Genomic DNA, 21,143 nt, shown 5'->3' on the forward strand with positions numbered 1-21,143 from the left:
GAAGGATAATTTTTCCCTTATCAAGAATTCTCTACTAACATTATGACTCAAAGGTCAGAGTACAGTAAAACCAGTTTCATACACTTACATTAAAAAAAAACCGTTTCCCATATATAATTTCTTGGGTGCTCCACACAGCTGAAAAAGTAAAACAAGACAGAAAGTTGTGCAATACAAGGAAAGGGAGATATTTGGATTAAGCAACAAAGGGATCAACCCAAATGGAGACTCTGATAAGACAGGTGTCCTAGACAACCATAGTCCAGTTTGGAACAGGACAAAATATAAAAAGTTCAAGGAAATGTTATTTGGGGAATGTGATCAAGGGATTGGAGAAATTTTCTATTTATACAATACTCAGACAAACTAGCAATTTTCTTGTTTTGGTCCTGTGGGATATTAATAAAATTTATAGCTAAACTTAAGTAGCAAAAACAAAATATGACTTAATAATTATATTGATTTTAAAAGGAGTATTCACAGAAATGTCGTAATTAAACCCCTTATTTTATAATTCATATGTGCTTTAAAAAAATCGTGTGTGCCTCTCTATACATGGGACTTCAACAGTATTCATATATTCTTCTCTGCACATTTTTTGTGTTTATTTTCTTGCTTTAAAAGGAACTCATTCAGCTAAGGAGACAGTACTTCATGTCAGCTATAGAAACTGTAGGCATAGTTTTGGGTTGCAAGTGAAGGGCTTTTCAGTGCCATTTCTAGAACTTTCTATTCAAATTACAAATTAGCAAGCCAAATCCCTTATTTTACTAGGGCTATTTAAACCCACCCATCTTGTTATTACCCAGTGTATCCCATGCTCCTTTGCTAATTTTCTTTGCTTCTAAAATTTGGGAATTTTACTTTTAAGGTTATGTGCCAAATCAAAATTATATTTGCCACCTGATCTTTTGTAAATTTTACATCATTTCCTTACCCGCTATTTCACTTGTATAGTAATTTAAATTAGATCCTCCTAGAGCAAAACATCAGCAGAGGAAGAAGAGAGAAAGAGGGAGAGAAGAAAAGAAGGAGGGAGGAAAGAAGGAAGGAAGGGAAGGAGGAACTTGCCTTTAAAGTCTTAAAATAGATCACTTAGAATGATAGGGTAAACATAGTAAATAAGTTCATTGTGTAACAAGTTCTGTGATAAGTGATATAAAAGAATGAGAATCTCAAGCCAGGCAGAGGAGATCAGAAAGGTCAGACAGAGGATATGGTCTATTTTTCTGTTAAAGCAGTGAGAGTAAGCCTCATTGAGAAAATGGCAAGGGTAAGTACGATTTAAGGAGGTACAGGAAGTGAACAGATTTGTGAGGAAATCAAAGGCAACAAGGAAGCAAAGTAGGTTCTCAGAACTGGAGCTTGTGTTGCCGTGTTCAGGAGCATCAAGGCAAGTGTAACTAACTATTAGAATGAAGTAATAAAAGGGAGAATGAATGGGCAATGAGCTTGGATAGGTAATAGGGCCTGATTATATAATGCATTCGAATATTTTATTTCAAATTATGTAACTGCAACACTTATTCTAAGTAAAATGAATAGTGATTAGGGATTTTGAACAAGGAATTGACAAAATGTGTCATCATATTTTTAAAGACTGGTTCTAGCTGGAAAAAATAAACTGTTAGACCCAGAAGAATATGAATTTCAGAAAGACAGGTAGTCATGATGCAGATAAATAATGATGGTTCAGAACAACTTGGTAGTGATGGAGAACAGAAATTTTCACATTCTGTGTGTTTCTAACGTAGTTGATTGATTTTTCTGATGGTTACCATGTAACATGTAGAAAAATATAGAGATAGTGAGAATAAATGGTAAAAACAGTTAAGTATTCTTTGAAGGTTTTTCCTATGATGTTTCTTACGTTTTTATTGAGAATTTTCATCCAGGATCATAGTCTAATTTGATCATAATCTTCTCCCATTGCCTTCTACCCCCTTCTGTCAACCTATTCCACTGAGCCCCTTCTTTTTCTAATTCATCTATCTTTTATTTTTTATTTTTGTTTTGCCTTCCTCTGAGTTGTCTCCTCAAATAATAAGAATGAGTAAGAAGCAAGTTTTGCAGAGAATTCAGTTTATTTGTGAGCATATTTGTTGTTGTATATGTCTTCTCCAAATGGAAATACAGGGTAAGTATGTTGGCAATGTGAATCTAAAATTGGAGGAAGATTTGTGCTGGTAATATACATATATATATATATATGACAAAAAAATGGATTAACTTCTCAGAGAAGAAAGCATGGCTAGATTATCAGACCTCAAACCCTGGGATCCCCAGTAATGGAGAGAAATAGACCTGTTAAAGGAGGCTGAGAATGAAATGAGGAAGAAGCTTTTAAGGTCCTGGCATCCAGTGAAGAAAGCAGACAGAGAAGGAGGTAATGGGCTGTGTGTTTAAGTAAAACTGTACTAACTACTCTTTATCATCATAGTGATCATTGATAGCTAACAAGAGCAATTCATTGGCCTTGTGAACATTCAGATCCAATTGATATAGATTTAAGTGAAACCATGGAAAATGAAGACTTATGGCAGAAAATATTAAGATTTTTGTTGTAAAGAGGAACAGTAAGTAGAGGATGGAAGTGACCAGAAGATCAGAAGTTTAAAAGTTGCACATGAAACCATTAAGAACGTGAGGGCAGATGAAGGAGGGGGGTTTGATGTAATTCTTGGAGTCTAGAAGTTCTCAGAAGGCCTCACCTTTTTTTTTCGGTAAATTAGAAGGCAAGATCATCAATAAAAAGGGTGGAGGAAGAGGTTGATGGGGCTTTTAAGAGAGAAGAAGTAATGTGAAATCATTAAGGAAAGGGGAGAGAGATCAATGAAATCTACAGTGCAGACAGACGTTACTTAGCACTAAAGATATGTGTGACCTTCCCACTGAAGCCTATCTCTAGAAGCTTCCTCATTGAACAGTAGTTACATTTGAAAATACCAGGAAATCCTATACAGCTTATTCTTTTAAGATGAACTCTAGAAAATGTCCTCTTGTATTAAACTGCATTTCCAACAGCAGTTCAAGAAGACAAAATTGTAATCATCACTTTTGATTTGTTTAACTTCGGGTGCTCACGTAGCTGTTGCTGAGCCCAGCTCAGCTTTTGCCACCTGGATTTTCACCTTCTATCCTTCATGGAACCTCTTTCTATCTTTTCCCTGCATATTTCCCATTTCTTATCATTATCCATATGGGCACATTAATAACTATACTTCTGGCCATAATTGTCATTTTGTACAGAAGAAAAATAAAAGTGTTCAAATGCCTAAAATCAGAGAAAGGTAAAGATTTTGATAACAAAATTACTCAGAATGATAGATCCACAAAGCCAAACTAGCTGAATGATGTTCGTAATACAAACCAAAAACAGCAGAAAAGAAGAAGTAGGATGGTGGTATAGAAATTCCATCTGTCCCAAAGGATCTCTAAACTATTGTGAGTTTCCTTTGATGGACCGCCAGATTCTAGGTTAATTGAACACTGTCTCATATCTAATGATCCAAGTTTTTAAGCAAGAAGGAAAATTTTTCTTGGCCTTTATTTGTTGGTAAGAAGTTTATATAATCCCTCATTTATATTTAAGCCAAGCTGTTTCTAGAAATTTGGAATAATAGTGAATAGTTTCCTATCAGGAATGATATATCTTAACTGCATGATTTCAGGTAGATTAGTTAGATAATTTCTCATTTTGATGTTTTAATATCAAACTCAGAATTGGTATGAGAATTGCATGTGTAATTATGTGTAAGTTACTAGTTACTACTTGTTCCCAACATTCCCAGTGTCACACCGTTAGTAAATAGAGAAGTCTGACACTAGAACTGTTGCTGATCACACAGTCCAGTTCTCAAACACCCCATGACTACCTGCTTCCAATTTGGTTAAGGTCAGAAGGCAAAAATGAATGTTCCTTGATCCATCAGTGGAAAGCTCCACTTGTAACAGAAAGAACAAATCGTTTACACTCTATTTCTCTGAAGCCATACGTCCTTTCCTTATTTAACAAAAACGTAAGGATTTAATAGGAAATGTCAATCCAGCAATACTCATTTAGTGGTAAGAAGAGCAACTGGGGTTTAGAGCTGCCACTGCCTTTTTGAAACACTGCTGCCCTCTGCTGTCCCGAACACAGCTTTCCTACTTCACATGCTACCTCTGTGAAACAAACAAAACTGTAAGGCAGTATACATTCATACCAAAGAGGACACGGAGCCCCAAAAGTGACCACACCCTGGCTACTTTCAAGTGCCTTCTGCCTTTTTACTGCCCTTATGTTGGAGTGGGCCTAGCATAAGGCATCCACTCTAAGAAACCATCTGATGATGGGACATTCAACTCTTTTAATTACACATCATACCATTAAGTTAATTTGGGGATATCAGCTTTTATTTCTAATGTGACCCATATGAGGTAAGATTGAATTTGTGTTCAGTTAAATCATCAGGCATTTATCTTATCCTTACATGGCCTAGAAGTTCACATCATGCACATAGCAATAGATTACTTTTGATACCTCTAAATAGGGGGAAAAAAAAACCTCTTAACTTTCATGTTTGTAGATGAAAATCTCTTCTTTGTTTCCTATGCTTTCTTCCCAACCAGAGGGTACTTCAAATCTGAAATGCTTTTGAGTTTCTTTTCCATAGTTACAAGTAGTCGTCTTTATAAACTTTGAGGACATGCCTCTCAAATCTTTCAGCTACTTTATCATTTTGAGAATAAAATATCCTTTGCATGCATAGAACATTAGAACTATGGTGAAATGGTAGACACTCCTTATGATTATTACTTTGAGTTTTAGATATCTGAAAATTGTATAACAAAAAGCAAATGTTCCATTAAGTGAAAATGTACATAATGTGTGTGTATGTCAAAAAAGAAATACAGTACTAGGGAAAAGGGTTAGCAGTTAAGGTATCTGCCTGCAAAGCCTGAGGACTCTGGTTCTATCCCCCAGGATCCATGCAAGCCAGATGCACAAAAGGGCACATGCGTCTAGAATTTGTTCGCAGTGGCTGAAGGCCCTGGTGTGCCCATTCTATTTCTCTCTCTCTCTCTCTCTCTCTCTCTCTCTCTCAAAATAAATAAATAAAAAAGAAATATGCTTAGCTCTTGGTTACCGAGAATCAAATGCATACAGTATTTAGGTAAATCATTTATACTTATTTAATATGATTAGAGGTAAATAGCTTGGGTTCTATAAAGCTATCATCCTCTCTCTTATTGGTTGATTCTGCCATGTCATGACTTTCATCTTCGATGAGGCTTCTAGTATTAAAGCCAGTATACTTCTTATCAGTTGCCACCTGAAAATCCTTGCAGCCCATCCTGTTTTCTGTCCCTGGAACTCCTAATTATTTTTAACACTTTCTGCTGAGCATTCCACTTTAAAACCTTCAATGTCCCACAGGTCTGTGGTGGCTTGAACCAGATGACCCCCATGAACTCATGTGTTTTCATTGCTTGGTCACAAGCTCATGGCAACTTGGGAGGTGTAGCCTTGTTAGAGGAGGTTTGTTTTGGGGAGAAGGCTTAGGAGTGTTACAACCAACTCCCCCTTGCCAGAGACGGCTCACTGTCTTGCTGCTGTTCTGTCTACTGTGTCAGAAGTGATGTCCAGGCTCTGTTCATGCCATGTGTTCTCTGCCATCATGATGCTTCCCCTTGGGACTATAAATCAAAATAAACAGGTTTCTTCCATCAGCTACTTCAGGTCGGGTGTTTTGTGCTCACAATAAGAATATAACTACAACAAAGTCTTTGCTTCTGACAGCCAATCTGTTACTAACTCTGAATCATTCTTCCTCTTCCTCAATCAAATTACCTTTCTCTTTTTCATCTCTCTTACTACTCAGTCTTTATCACCTCTCACCTAGGCCTTACAATAGCCTTTCTCTTCTTATCTCACCACTTCCATTCATTTTGCCTACTATTGCTAAAGCATTCTGCTGAATTATCAAATAAGAAGTACATTTAGAGTCTAGGATTTTGGAGTGACCAAGAGACTTTCTACCTCTCCCACAATAGTCTACTCAGCCCTGAGAACAGTGACATTTCTAACATCAGTTTCCTAATTTGCAAAATGGAGCAATAATAGCTATTGTTTGTTTATTTATTTATTTATTTATTTATTTATTTGAGAATGACAGAGAGAGAGAGGGAAGCAGAGAGAGAGAGAGAATAGGTTCATCAGAGCCTCCAGCCATTGCAAACAAACTCCAGATGCATGTGCTACCTTATACATCTGGCTTACATGGGTACTGGGGAAATAGAGCCTTGAACCAGGATCCTTAGGTTTCACAGGCAAGCACTTAACTACTAAGCCATCTCTGCAACCCTCATATATATTAAGGCTCTCATGAGACTTATATTAAATAACCAACAATAAAATCTTAGCAAAAATACTTAAAACACTGTACTTAATAATTGTTGGCTGTTATCATTAGAACCTACTGATGACTATTTGAGAAAGTGAACACTGAATTAAAAGCAGAATTCTCCATCTTACCTGAAGCACCTTCCAAATTACTGACCTAATCTACAGTTAAAGCTTTACCATATATTTGCATATTTGTTTGTATCAATGCTACATGACCACCAGCAATACTGTTTTTTAATGTTTTGTAAATGTTCCTTATGTTCCCCTGACCTGCTCTTTCTTTTGAGTAATTTCCTCTTGGATCCTTACCTCCTTTCCGGTTCAATTTTAAGAACTATTTATAAATCTTTTCCAATTCTCTGTAATGCATAATGATCACATCATTTGGACTCTGTGCTAGTTCACATGTAGTTTTCCTGTGTTGACCTCTACCATGATGGCCCATGTAACATGATGCTCTGATCCTTGTTTGAGTGTAATCTGAGGTGGAGAACTGGGATTATCAGAGTCCCCTGAGTATGTATGTTGATCCCTTAATAAAGTCACCTGACAAAATTAGATTATGGAAGTTACTCAATGTGAATTCTGCCCCCTGAAATGAGCTCCCTGATACAGCTTGCATCCACCAAGAGGAGTGTCATTCTTGTCTAACGTGAACGAAGGTGTCACAGGTAGTGGGCCCAGAATGACAGTAGGTAATAGATCAACCTGGCTTAATTAATTCTGATTTCATTATGTCCTGTTATAAAAGGTAAGATTTGTGGCATCTCTGATCACTTGCCAGTGCTGTAATCAAATATGACTGGGGCTGGGAACTTACAAAGACCAACTGAGCAGCCACCACATCGCAGTCGCATAGCGGTTTGTGGTTTGTATGATGAGGTAAACAGGTGAAGTATCTGTTCAAAGTTACATGAAGCTGGAGCAAGCCATGTTAGAGACTTCTGATAACATACTTTCATAAAATATCCCAGGATGTCAAGGGGAAATTAAATAAAAGTATCCATTAGATTGTTGAGATTATTTTTTTTCTAACAGGCAATTTAAATGACATGTGCTCTGACTTTTTTCAGGGTGATTTCTTCTTTGTCCCCAACAGAATGGCATGGTAGCAGCAATATTTCTGTGTAATAGGACCTTCTTGTCATCTTTTAAAGTAATTCAAATCAAACTTATTCACTCTCTGTTTTATCTTGAAACTCTTACTTTAAGATTAGACTGGATTTGGTGTTAGGGGGATACCTCAGCCTGTAAAATTCTTGTCTGGAAAGCATAAGGACTGAAGTTTGATCCCAGAACTCACATTTCTAAAAGAAAAAAATCCGGATATGGTGATGCACGTTTATACTCTCCACACTGTAGAGGTGAGACATGTAGTTCCCTTGTCAGCCAGTTGAGCCCACTTGGTGAGCTCTAGGCCAGTGAGAGAGCCTCTGTTATAAAAGGTGGATGGTCCTGAGGAATGATAGCCAGGGTTGTTCTCTGGCCTCTATATGTACATTTGTGAATGTGCACACATGTACCAATTTACCCATATGCACATGTATGCATTCTAAGAAAAAATTAGAGAGCCAACATTTCAAGAAAGTCAATCATGTTGGCACATTGTTCTAATTGCTATGCAGGGAAAAACCCCCGAAGCTCTACTACCAGCCTTTTTTATTTATTTATTTTATTATTATTATTTTTTTTTGGTTGTTTGAGGTAGGGTCTCACTCTGGTCCAGGCTGACCTGTAATTCACTTTGTAGTCTCAGGGTGGTCGCGAACTCATGGCAATCCTCCTACCTCTGCCTCCTGAGTGCTGGGATTAAAGGCGTGCTCCACCACGACCAACCCACCAGCCCACTTTTAATTGATGAGCTCCACACCAATGAGAGACCCTGTCTCAAAACAGTGGATGAGCACAGAATGCAAACAAATGCACACCTACATAAAACTACACACACACACACACACACACACACACACACACACACACATACACACACACACACACACACACACACGCACCTACATAAAACTACGCATACAGAGAGAGAGAAGGAGAGAGAGAAACAAGTTTAGACAGAGCTCTGAGAAAGGAACGTGTACCAAACTACTTTTTCCTTCATTAGCAGCTCTTGCATTGCTACATTTACAGTTCAAACAGGGGTCTCATCTCTCCCTAATAACGCCAGAACTATAACTCATGGAAACAAGCATCAGGAAAGGCAGCATTTACCTTGTTTTATGGTCTTTTTTTAAAAATCATGCAATAACAGTGGAAATGGACTTATCCTCTTGGCTTGTAAATGAGCTCAGAGGCAGAGCCGAAATGAGGCATAGCCCATAAAGTTCACAAATAAAACATCTAGAGCAGTATGCAGATTCCCAACAGCTGAAGAAATTAGAATTCAGCACATATGCACACCTTCTGGAAGTGGGAAATATGATTGTTCTAGCTGTAGGTTGTTAGACAGCCAGTTTGGAGGAGCCTAATTAATAGGAACCCTTTAAAAGGAACTGTTCAGTAAGTGTTTATACTTTGGAGAAGGACATTCTACATGATTTTTCTTCTTTATGTGTGATTTTTTTCCCCTTTACTGGAGATTGAACTAAGGTTTTACACATGTTATTAAATACTGGGCTACAAAACTCCTAGTTTGTAATTTCAATTTAGCATATATTATTTTATTTTTCATTTATTTATTTGAGAGAGTGAGAGAGAAGAAGATAGAAAATGGGCACATCAGGGCCTCCAGCCACTGCAAAAAACAACTCCAGATGTATGCACCCCTTTGTGCATCTGGCTTATGTGGGTCCTGGAGAGTCGAACCTGGGTTCTTTGGCTTTGCAGGCAAATGCCTTAACCACTAAGCCATCTCTCCAGTCCATATTATTTTTAAACATATATACATTTTTAAAAAAGCTTTCTACCTGCCTTCCCTTTCTTCTGTTCATTAAATTAATGTTTATGGAGCACTTACTGATACCATGCATCACTGTAGGGCACACAGGAAGAATCCACTGATAAAGCATAACAAGTACATGTAAGTTTAATGGTGAAGAATTAGTACATATTTCATATACTGAGAGGATATGTCTTCCTTCAAGCTGATGTTGTTCAGAGTTGGGGCCTTTGGGAGTTAATTGGTCTTGAGAACAAATCCTTCTGGAAGGGGCTACTATTTTAATTAGAGGCTGAAGAAATGCTCGTACAATCTTCGTACTCCTTGAGATGATTTCAAACATGACCGTCTACAAAGAAGATATGTGAAATGTTCACAAGTGTCTTATGTGTATCAATAGCTGAGATTTTCTTGACAAAGTAAATAACAGGAAGCACCATTACCTCAAAGGGAGATGTTAAAAGTTTGTTGCACCATGGTCCACATGGTCCCATTCATCTGTCATGTTTGCTCAGTTATTTTCATTTCTCATTCACATTAGAACTAGAACTTTGGGAAGCAGATCTTGTAGCCATAGACCACTTAAGAGACAATGGAGGGAGATAGGATAGAGAGCGACTACTCAATAGTAAACAGAGAAATGATACCCTAGGTAGACCTCTGGCCTGCATATGTACATATGTGAATGTGCACACATGCACTTGTATACCAACACACACATACATAAAATCATAGTTACCATGGGAGGAACCTAGTCTTGTGTTCTATTGCATAGAATAGTGACCATGGTTAACAAGGTTGTATGGGATATTTCAATAGCTAGAAGAATTTGGAATCTTCTTATCACAAAGAAATGATATAAAGCATTGCATATACTATATATTTTGATTCAATTTTTAGAAAATATATATATGCATTCAAATCTAACCCTATATTCTGTAGGCCACAAAAAGACATCAATCCTATGAGCACCTCGACATTAAGCCTCCAGCCTCTAAAAATGAGAAATACATTTTTGGTAGGTGTAATCCACCCAGTTTGTGGTATTGGCTATTGCAGCCTCAACAGACCAAGTTAAGGAGACAAATTTGAAATTAACAATTCTACCTTATGTAGTATCTACTCTTGACATATTTCATATGGCCATGGAAGGAAAGGAATATTACATTATTTCCTATCATGCTTTATAGTTTGTTGAATTCTTGTCATATATTTTTATTTCATGTTCACGATAACTCATTTAGACAATTCAGTTCTCATAGTCTGTGGGAAGAATTAAGCTTAGAGATTTGCTTAAATTATTCAGCCTCAGTAGTTCCTCTGCCCTCCCCAAATTTCTGACCATAGCTCACACTGCCCTTCGGTGACCTGGCTTCTGTCCACCTTTCCCTGTCCACCCTGCAGCTAAGCTCTCTTTCTTACCTTAGTACCTTTGCAAATGCTCCAATACCACCTTTGGCCACCCTGCAAAGTTTCTCACAGTTTCCTGGGTATGACTTCCCCCGATGAGACTTCCCTGACTACACCACATGTGACAACTTTGTCCCCCTCCCCCATACCTCTGTTTCCTCAACACCCTGCATAAGTCACTATTTGTCGCTTGCATCTTTCCTTGTCTGTGAACTCCTTGAGGGCACAGACTGGCCCTGCTCATCACTGTATCTTTTGTGCTTAGACCCTGATTTACTACCCATAGGTGTAATTCAACAGGCTAATAAACAAACTTGTTTAGTGTTTCAGACTACCTAGATAGCTGTAGTGCTAAACTCTCCCATGCAATACTTTCTAATTCCGGGGGCCTAACTCTTGTTGCATTCATGTGCCTTTGGTCATTTTAGTTTGTCTCCAGTTGCCCTTTAGCATATCACATGATGGTCCTTCTTGTCCCTCATCTAAGCATTCTAAACTTGCTGAGGTGGGAGAACCTCCTAATCTGCCCAAATCAACATTACCCATGCCACTTTTGGAACTTTTTACTTCACCTTCTCGTGACAAAGACAGCTTAGTGACTGTACTTACTGCTTCTGATTTTTATGGTGAATGACTTCTAAGGTGTCTTTTCCACACTCATGTGTGCTGACCTGTGGTTCGTCCTGTCAAATGCTTACTGGCCTTGCCACAGCTCTGTCACTGTAGAATAGATGGTACCTCCCAGCCTCTCTAGAACTACTACAGTTTGGGTAATGACTTATTACTATCTGGAAATTTCCAGGCCCTGCTGAGAGTATAGTCTTCATTCCATGGAAGCAAACCTGGGGTGCTCACTGGGGTGTGATTCCCTCTTTCAGAATTACCTGCCGCTTCATCTTCCTTGCAAATGTCTCTATCTGGATAGCTGAGGTGGACATGACAGCATGAGTAACAGTAAGCCTCATTACCTTACAGGCAGATATTAAATTTCATTAGCCCTCTGGTCCAGTTCATCTGCCGCACCTGTTTCATAATGGGTATACTAATATTGCTAGGTTATTTTTATGTCTCACTCACAATAGGGATAGGACTTTGACAAGCTGATGTTTTTAGGCATAGAAAGTACTGAAGTGCTCCCTGGAGCCTGAGAAAGATGGTGAAGAGGGGATAAAGAGAGAATTCTCACTGACTACAAAGTTAGAGTGACAAATGATGAATTAAGGGTGGTATTCCACTGTATGGAATGATGTTCCATGGCAACCATATGAAATACAGAATACTTCAAAATAGCTAGAAGAATTTTGGATGCCTCCACCCAAAGAAATGAAAAATGTGTAAAGTAGTACATATGCTAACTACTTTGATTCGGTCATTATACAATGTATTCCTATACTGAAACCAAAAGCAATATTCTATAATTGTGTATAAACAATATAGGAATAAAAGTTCAAGAAATCCTTGTTCTTGCTCACTTCTTCTAGGTATAGCAGTAGCAACCTGCTGGTTAGAAAAACAATTAGAGTGTCTTACTTTTAAGAACTGACTTTTCTTTTTGCATTTGTGAAGACCACACTCAAGCCTTCCTTGTGCATGCTTAGGCGAGTGCTGTGACCCTAGTTCCAGTCATGCAAGCATGAAGGTCTGAGTGCAAGCCCCAACAACCCACATAGAAGTTGATTGTGGTGGTGCATGCTTATAATACCAACAGTTGGGAGGCAGAGAGGACATTCCCAGACGCTTTTTAGCCAGCTTATTTAACTAAATTGGTGAGCCACAGCTTCACTGAGCACACCTGTCGCAAAAGCAGTAAGGTGGAGAGTGATTGCGGTAAACACCAGATGTTGACTTTTGGCCTCCACACACAGTCAAACATCCATGCATGTCCGCCGCATTCATGTACACTTGCAAAACAGGCAATTCAGTTATACACAAATTTCATAAAATAAAGAAAGAATTCCAATTATTATTTTGCATCTCAGTTTTCCTATGGGGTCTTTGAACCACTTGGCATATAGTAAAAGAAAGAATTAAAAGAAGAGCTTGCCAGGCGTGGTGGCACATGCCTTTAATCCCAGCAGAGGTAGCAGGATCACCACGAGTTCGAGGCCACCCTGAGACTACATAGTGAATTCCAGGTCAACCTGCACTAGAGTGAGACCCTACCTCAAAACAAAGAAACAAACAAAAAGCAATGCTTTATTTAACAAATGCCAATATTATGCAAATATTCAATCCAATCATAAGCAAAATTTAAGTCAAAGAAAAGCTGAACATAAATGATGGTGTTAATGACTCACCAATGTGTATATTTTATGTCTCTATGTGTTTTTTAATCTCTCAATTTTTGGACACTTTCTAACTTAATAGTCTATATAGGCAAACCTGTCTGCTTTTCTCCAAGTCCATAACATAAGGGTTCACAAAGTGATGATTATTAATATGTGAAGATATATCCCTAACAACTCAGACAGATAAGCAAGAAATTAGTCATGAACATCTGAGGTTTTGTTTAATTTTGACTTAAGTTTTAATTTTGTATTAGGGGAAAAATCATAAAATTCAAAAGATAGCTATTTTCCAGTGCATATATTATTGCTGAATAATTCTAACTGATGCCTTTTAATATTTTTAGAAAGAATAAAAATATCAATAAATATAAAATGGATGATTGGAACCAGTGTTAATTTTGAAGTACTTAATATTCATACTTTCATAGTACAGATGGACTAATTCAGGATAAAATTTTAGAATAAATCTCATTTTGAATATAGCCTTCCAAAACATAATTTCACAATCATAGGGTGGACTGCCCTCAGAAAATTAACATAGGGGGCTGATATTTTAGGCAAGTATAATTCATTTCATTTGAAACTAACTTTGTAAAGATTTTTTTTCTTGTGCCCTTGCTTTCAGAAAGTGATGTATTGTGACACACACCTGTCATTTTAACACTTGGGAGGCTTATGAGTATTGTGAGCTCAAAGCTAGCCTGGTATCTTAGAGGCCCTCTGGACAAGTTCAATAGCTTATTTTAGGCACATGTAAACGAGGAGGCAGTTGAATGGTAGATTAGGGGGTAGAATTACCCCTTCTCACACAGAATGGTGCTAATGTTGATATTTCCCAGTTGCTATTTATAATGGAAAGGAATTTTCAGTGCTTGCTTCATTAGATACTAATTCAGCTTCTCAAATGGTAGAAATGGCCTTAGAACTTAAAGTTACTCAAGCAGCACATTGCTTTAAAATTCCACACGGATTAAATCAGATACACTTGTAACAATGGACTAAAGTCAAAAGGACAGTCAGCCTGCATGCAATATTTATGTGATCAGAGAGGCTTCTTACTTTATATACCTCCCTTCTAATGTCTGAACTGGCTCATTTTATTTTTAACTAGGAACAAAAGGGGAATCTTTCGTTTTCTTTTTGTCTACATGATTGTTAACAAGTTTCTTACTGAGACAAATTAAGCTGATATTTAGGTAAAAGATAAAAGTCTTCAAAGTGAGCCACAAGCTTAGGTAACAGGAATTAGATTGCATTGACTAGAATGTCAAAGGTTAAACAGTAAAGAAAGGACTGGCATATAAGGTAGCTATTATTCTTGGTGTAAAACTGATATCCCTCTATAACAGCAACTCAACCTATGAGCTCGTCCTTTGCCTTCTGATGTCCGAAAAGATTAGAGAGTCCAATAGTAGAAACCCATGTGCTGTTTTAGTGCCAGCAGCTGTTATAATAAGTGTATCCATCATTTCCAAGAAGTAGAAGTGGCAGATACCATGGGTATTTGAGAGCACATGCTCTATCTAAAGATGTTCGAATCAACTTGCAAATAGTGTTCCCTTCAAACAAAACCCATCTGCAAACTGAAAGTGGCCTCTGGCTCACAGCTTTGGCCCAGCTTAGACTCTGGTTTCTTCCCAACTTCTCATCCATGCTCAGATCCTTTTTAGAACATTCCTGCCAGTCGTTGTTCAACTTCTGTTTGAACAATTCCAGTGACAGAATGCTTCCACTTTGGGGGCTGCCAAATCCTTTCTAGATCTGTAGATTGGGATAGTGGAGATAGTCACTATCAACTCTCTTGTGCGTCAGGGTAAAAATAACAGCAGATTAGTGAACATTCACACTGGATTGTACCACCATCAACAAGGGCCCAATAGGCTTCTTTTTGTTTGGTGACTGTTACTTGAAACTCTTCACTGTTGAGGGTTATAAATTTTTGTTTCCTAGATGAAACAGTCACTTCCTGTCATCACCCTTTTTTTGTATTATTCCTGCATTTCTTGCAGGGCCTACATCCTGTAGGCTGACCTCAGAAAAGTCTACTTGCCATTAGCATTTTTTTCATGCTACCACATATGTACGGAGCAAATTTCCTCATGATAGGTTGACATAAAGACATACAGGGCTTTACTTCCCTTAAGCTTACTATCTAATCAGAGAAATGAACATTAAGTAAGAGAACAAAAGCACAACAATTAAAAGTTCTAATCTGGAGCAAATAAAGGTTTGCAACACATAGAGGAAGGAACCAGGTCATGGAGGGATGTCATGACACTATGAGTTTGGAGTTTCCTAAGATCTCAATGGGATGCCACCAAAGGAGTTTAAGCAGGAGAATGATTTTGTTTTAGAGAATTGTTTGCAGAAGGAGGAAACTTACAGGTACTCAAAGAAGAAGATTTGGCAAATATAGACAAGACTTAAGAAAAATGTAGTTGGTTATGGGGGCTCATGTTTGTAATGCCCTTGGGAGGCAAGATTGGGACAATCCGAGCCTACACAGTGATACCCTGTTTCAAAAAATAAAAATAAAAAGCAATTGAAAGGGGAGAAAGGGATGAAGGACAAAGAAGGGGATAGTAGGGAGGGAAGAAGATTGGAAAGAAGTGATTATAAAACGCAAGATACAATCACCCAGAGAGACAAGAATGATATTCTCTGGGTGGTGGTGTAGGCAGAATTCTAATGCATGTCTGCTCCCTCGTCCATTCAGAATTGCTATAAGAATACTACCTGTGAATGTCTGAATAAAAAATATGCTTGAACACTTGGTCCCCACCTGGTGGTGCTGTTTGAGAAGCTGCGAAACCTTTGGGAAGTGGAGCATTGCTGGAGGTTGTAGGTCCCTGGAGGAGAGCCTTGAGGTGTGCTGGAGGTTGTAGGTCCCTGGAGGAGAGCCTTGGGCCGTACTAGCTGGACCCATATGCAGTTCTGTCTCTGCTTCATGTACTGCCATGTGGCACTCACTGGCTTCCCACTCCTGCCACTTCCCCATGGTGGTGAAAATTCCACATACAAGTATAAATCAAGCCGGGCGTGGTGACACACAACTTTAATCCCACCACTTGGGAGGCAGAGGTAGGAGGATCACCATGAGTTTGAGGCCACCCTGAGACTACATAGTGAAATCTAGGTCAGCCTGAGCTAATGTGAGACTCAACTTCAAAACCCCTCCAAAAAAGAAAGAAATATACACCACTTTAAACCCCTTTCTTTCCATAAGTGATTTCTGGTCAGGTATTTTGTCCAAACAATGAGAAAGTAACCAATACACAACCTAAGTGGGTGGACAACAGCATATGCCTGCATGTCACCATTTTGCTATGTGGAAATCCAATATCATGGTGTAAGTATGAGTTATCTCACAGGAGCACTCCTATTTTTTGTACTGCTATCTTCTGTAACTCATAACTGCTCCCCAGCTTCCTACCCTGTGATAAGTATTTCCCATATAATCTTGCTGTTGAGACTAGGGATAAGGAATATCATTGTGAATATCAGACATGTCACTCATCATTATGTTATAGAGTATGGTGGTTAATGTTCACTCCTAACCTGATTTACAATCACCTAGGAGACACGCCTATGGGCATGTCTGTGAAAGTATTTTGAGGGAGGTTTAACTGAAGAAAGAAATCCCATCCTAAACTCGTGAGGACCACCTTCCCAATGGCTAGAACCCCAAACTGAATAAAAATGGGTCTGCTTCCATACTATTCTGAACACTCTCAGTCTCATGTGAGTAAAATGGAAAAAGGAGAAAGCAAGCTAAGCTGAGCACCGGCATTCATCTCTGCTTTTGAACTGCAGCTGTAACGTGACTAGCTGCCTTGTGCTCACGCCACCTTGTCTTTCCCACCGTGGTGGTCTGTGTCCCCTCAAACTGTGACCCAAAATAAACTCTCCCTTAAATTGCTTTTGTCGAGTATGTCTGTGACAAAAGTAACTGACAAAAATGGCAAAAAGGAAAGGATTTGAGAACTACAACTAAGGTTATAAGTTTATTTTATTTTTAAAAATATATTTGGAAGCAGAGAAAGAGAAAATGGGCAAATCAGATCCTTAAGCCACTGCAAACAAACACAGGTGCATATGTCACTTTATGAATCTGATGTTATGTGGGTACTGGGGAATCAAACCCAGGTCTGCAGGCTTTGCAAGCAAACATTTTTAAATGCTGAGCCATCTCCCTAGTATACCCCCCAGTTGACTTTTAAGTTACTCAAGATGAAGATAATCCTGGGTGAACCTGGCATAAATGGAAGACCTTAAAAAAGACCTTAAAAAAGGTCTAGAGGTCAGATGCAGAAGTTGGGAAAATTCTAAAAAGCACCTAGGCTTTCTTTCTGTATACTTGAAGTAACCAGTTCTGGTTTGCAGAAGCCTCTGTGATGGAAACAGCAGGTGGCTTTTAGTTGCTGGAGGCTTCAATCCTACAAGTAAAAGGAAATGAATCATGACAAATCGCTATGTCATGGCTCAGATGAAATTTCACCCCTATCCACATCTTGATTTCAGGCTCAATAGACTATCAGCAGAGAACCCAGCAAAGTCATTTGTAGATTCCAGACCCAGAAAAACAGAGTGCTAAATTCCAAGATAATAAATTCTTGCTGTTTGTGAGCCACTAAATTCAAGGTGATTTGTTTGCCAGCAATAGCAAACTAACACACGATCTACTTCTGACCACACAGAATAAAGAGGAACAGGAGGGGAGAACAATTAGAATGTCATTAACTCTGTTAGGCAAAAGATAACATGGTAGCTTGGAGCAGCATGTGGCAACAGAGCTGGAAAGAGGCACATGAACTTCAAAAAGTGATGCTGTATTGAAAATGCTCAAAGCATGGAGAGGAGCATTATTTATTAATGCTGAAGATATGGGGCTAAGTGTAGAAGATGGTGCTTTGTTTTGTAAAATATTTATTCAAGTTAGGAACTAAATATACTTGAATGTAAATACATACATACATAGAGGAGATGCAGCAGCTTATTTGCCTTTACATATTCTGCTGTGTGATGTTAACATGCATTGGATCAGTGCCTTGTTTCCCTATTCCTGGGCAGCTCTTATCCATTTTTTAAAGATTTTTAAAAATATTTCATCTATTTTTTTTAGAGCATGAGAGAGAAAGGAAGATAGAGAGAAAGAGAATGAGAATGCCTGCCAGGGCCTCCAGCCACTGCAAACGAACTTCAGATTCATGTGCCACATTTTGCATCTGGCTTTACGAGGGAACTGGGGAATTGAACCTGAGTCATTTGGCTTTGCCTGCAAGCACCTTAACTGCTAAGCAATCTCTCTAGCCCTTAAAGAATTTTTTTTAATGGTGGTATCCTAGTGAGTATTCTTATTTAGATTTTTAAAATTCAAATATATCATATTTTAGAAAGGTGACATAATTGTACTCTCTGCCATAGACTATATAAGATTATCACTTTCCTGAGTATTATTTTTAAATCATCCTTGTCATTTTGTGTGAACATTTTGCCCTTCTGCATTAATTTATCATAATCCTGTATCCTGAAGGTATGCTTCAGATTTCTGTTGTGTGTCTTTGTTGTTTCTTGCCTGGCCCTGATCTGATCTTTCTCCCTCATTCAAAGGCTTAGAGTCAGATTCCTTTGTGAGCAGTCACCACAGGGCAAAAAATTTAAGGTCGTGTGTGTGTACCAAGCTATCAATATGATAGGAGCATTGCTTTTGACATTTCCTAAAATTGTGTTTAGAGTCAGAAAGCCCTGATGCTATTATCAACTGCAAATGAGTTTCCCAACTTAAAAGCAAATTATAACAATACTTGCAATAGTGTTTCGTTACTATGTAAAAAACAAAAAGTCTTCAACATCTCTGTCCTGTTTTTCTGTACTTTTGAAAAAGCTGTAAGTAAATAATGCTATTGACCTTCCAAGATGGAAAAAAAAAAAAAAAACCTGTCAAGTGAAACCTTGAGAATATATTCAGGAATCAGGAAATGGAAATGTATTTAGTGTATGGGAGATATTTTTTAATACTCATTTTTCTTGGTGATGCACTTATGATGACTGTTATTTTACCTTTATTGATTATATGTATCCCATAGACACTTACCACTGAGCTATACTTCTCCCTTTATATTGAAAAGAAACATTTGAATAATGTTTCCAATTTTATTTTTATATTTAACATCTTTTCTGTATTAAGGATTGAATTTAGATCTTCATGCATACTAAGCAAACACTCTACCACTAAGCTATATCCTTAGCCCTCATTTTACTATTTGGAGACAGCATCTTACTAAGCCACTGGCCTTGAATTCCCTCTGTAGCCCAGATGGTTCTTGAACTTGCTATCATACTACTTAGCTTTCCAGGTAGATAGGAGTACAAGCCTGTGTCACCAGGCCTTCCTGTGTTTCAGTGTAAGCACTTTAAGATGTTTCAGAAAGGAGATCTTGGAAAATGTTTTGAAATCCACTAACAAGCCAAAACAAACTAAACATTGCAGAAATTATGTGATTAAAAACTCGAGGCCAGCCTGGGATTACAAAGTGAATTCCAGGTCAGCCTGGGCTACAGCAAGATCCTCCCTTGAAAAACCCCCAAAAAAGCTTTATTTTGAAAAGGCCATCATATGTTGGATGCTAATTGTATGCATAGCACTTGTCTACATGTCAAATAATATATAATTATATATATTATATATTTAATTTACATTAAATTAATAATAAATTAAATATATAAATATAAATTATATACTTATGTAATAAATGTATATAAAGCTAAATATAAACTACCTTTCATTTTTTTAAAATGTTGATAGTTTTATTCTTTTCTTCTGTTTCACCAAGTTTTAACATTAAAAAGCCTAATATGTACAAATTAAAATACAGGTTCCAAGTGCACATATGTCCGAGATACCAATTTACAGCTCCTTTTCATCTATTCAGGTTATAAAGAAGCTCATTTACAAACCTAGAATATCCCCAACTCCTCAGGACAGCATACACATACTTCTATTGGCCATCTTCTTTGGCGTTTTCATTTCAAGAAACCACCTCCTCTGTGCTTGTACATTTCAGAAATTTTGCAATAAAAGCCCTATGCAATCTTTATTTGCCAACCAAACCGTGTCTTCTCTGGCGTCTCTGAGAGAATCAACGCAGGTGTCCTGGAAGGGCGCGGCAGACGGGTCAATCCGCTGTAGCTGTTTCAACTGCTCCGGTGATAGGCCAGCTCCCAGCCTTGCCTTCCTTCTCCTCCGATGTGTGGTTTCTGGGGTTGAAGCTGAAGACAAGGGAAGTTTGTAAGGGTCCAGGCAACTTGTTCTTCATTTTCTGCCAGAGTTATAGTGCACTATAAACCAGCACCCTACCTGGCTTTAGCAGCTGAACTGCCACAGTAAAGAGCTTTCGCAGTAGTGGCTGTATGACATCACTTCCTTTAGCGTCCAAGTCCAAGCCATATTCGGCCTCTGTCCCAGACCACTGCAGGGAGCGTCAAGGAGGATTCGGTCAGAAGATTCTGGCCAGAATGGAGGTGCACCTTCCGCGTTCTCAGTTATGTCAAGTTTAAGTGCCTTTGTTCCATCAAAGCAAAACCTTCCACTGGAATTCAGCCCTAATAATAAAGCATTCTCATTTATTTGTTCTACTTTGTTGGATATTTTGTCCAATGATACTACTTCTCCGTGGTCATGCATCAATGCTGAAATATGTGTTGTTTTGCCCCCAGGTGCTGCACATAAATCTAGATTCTTCTCTCCAGGCTGAGGATTCAGAACATGAGTTACTATGGCAGATGACAAATTTTGTAAAAATAAGTAATCGGGCATATAAAGCTAAATATAAACTACCTTTTAAATATGTTTTCAGATACCTTTTATAAACGGGTCAGGGAAAAACTGTCATGTCCTATGACTCCTATGTGTGAGAGGCTAAGCTTGACGGAGAAGTCAGGAAGTTTGGCTTACCGAGGAAGGCAACACTTGGCCTTTGGGTGTCAAGCACATACACTAGTTATTAAGTGGTGTTTGCTAACCACATGAAAAGACCCACAGGCTTCTCTTTATTCATGATGACAATATTGTTGTTTTAGATTTGCCTATGAGCTGAGTAGTCAGGCATATGCTCTTCATGCACTTTTCTTAAAGCCAAAGGCATTTTTCCAAGTTAATAGTTTTGTA

At 38.2% G+C, this 21,143-nt stretch overlaps 1 protein-coding gene and 1 pseudogene across 3 annotated transcripts in view; one reads left to right on the top strand and one right to left on the bottom strand.

Moving 5' to 3' along the window:
* The window catches only part of Oxr1 (oxidation resistance 1), a 344,354-nt gene that overhangs the window by 195,133 nt on the left and 128,078 nt on the right, over positions 1–21,143 (top strand). The gene's annotated exons all lie outside the window — the stretch shown is intronic.
* Positions 20,005–20,792, bottom strand: LOC101606756 (annotated as a pseudogene).

Source organism: Jaculus jaculus, chromosome 2, assembly GCF_020740685.1.
Source record: "Jaculus jaculus isolate mJacJac1 chromosome 2, mJacJac1.mat.Y.cur, whole genome shotgun sequence".
Lineage (NCBI taxonomy): Eukaryota > Metazoa > Chordata > Mammalia > Rodentia > Dipodidae > Jaculus > Jaculus jaculus.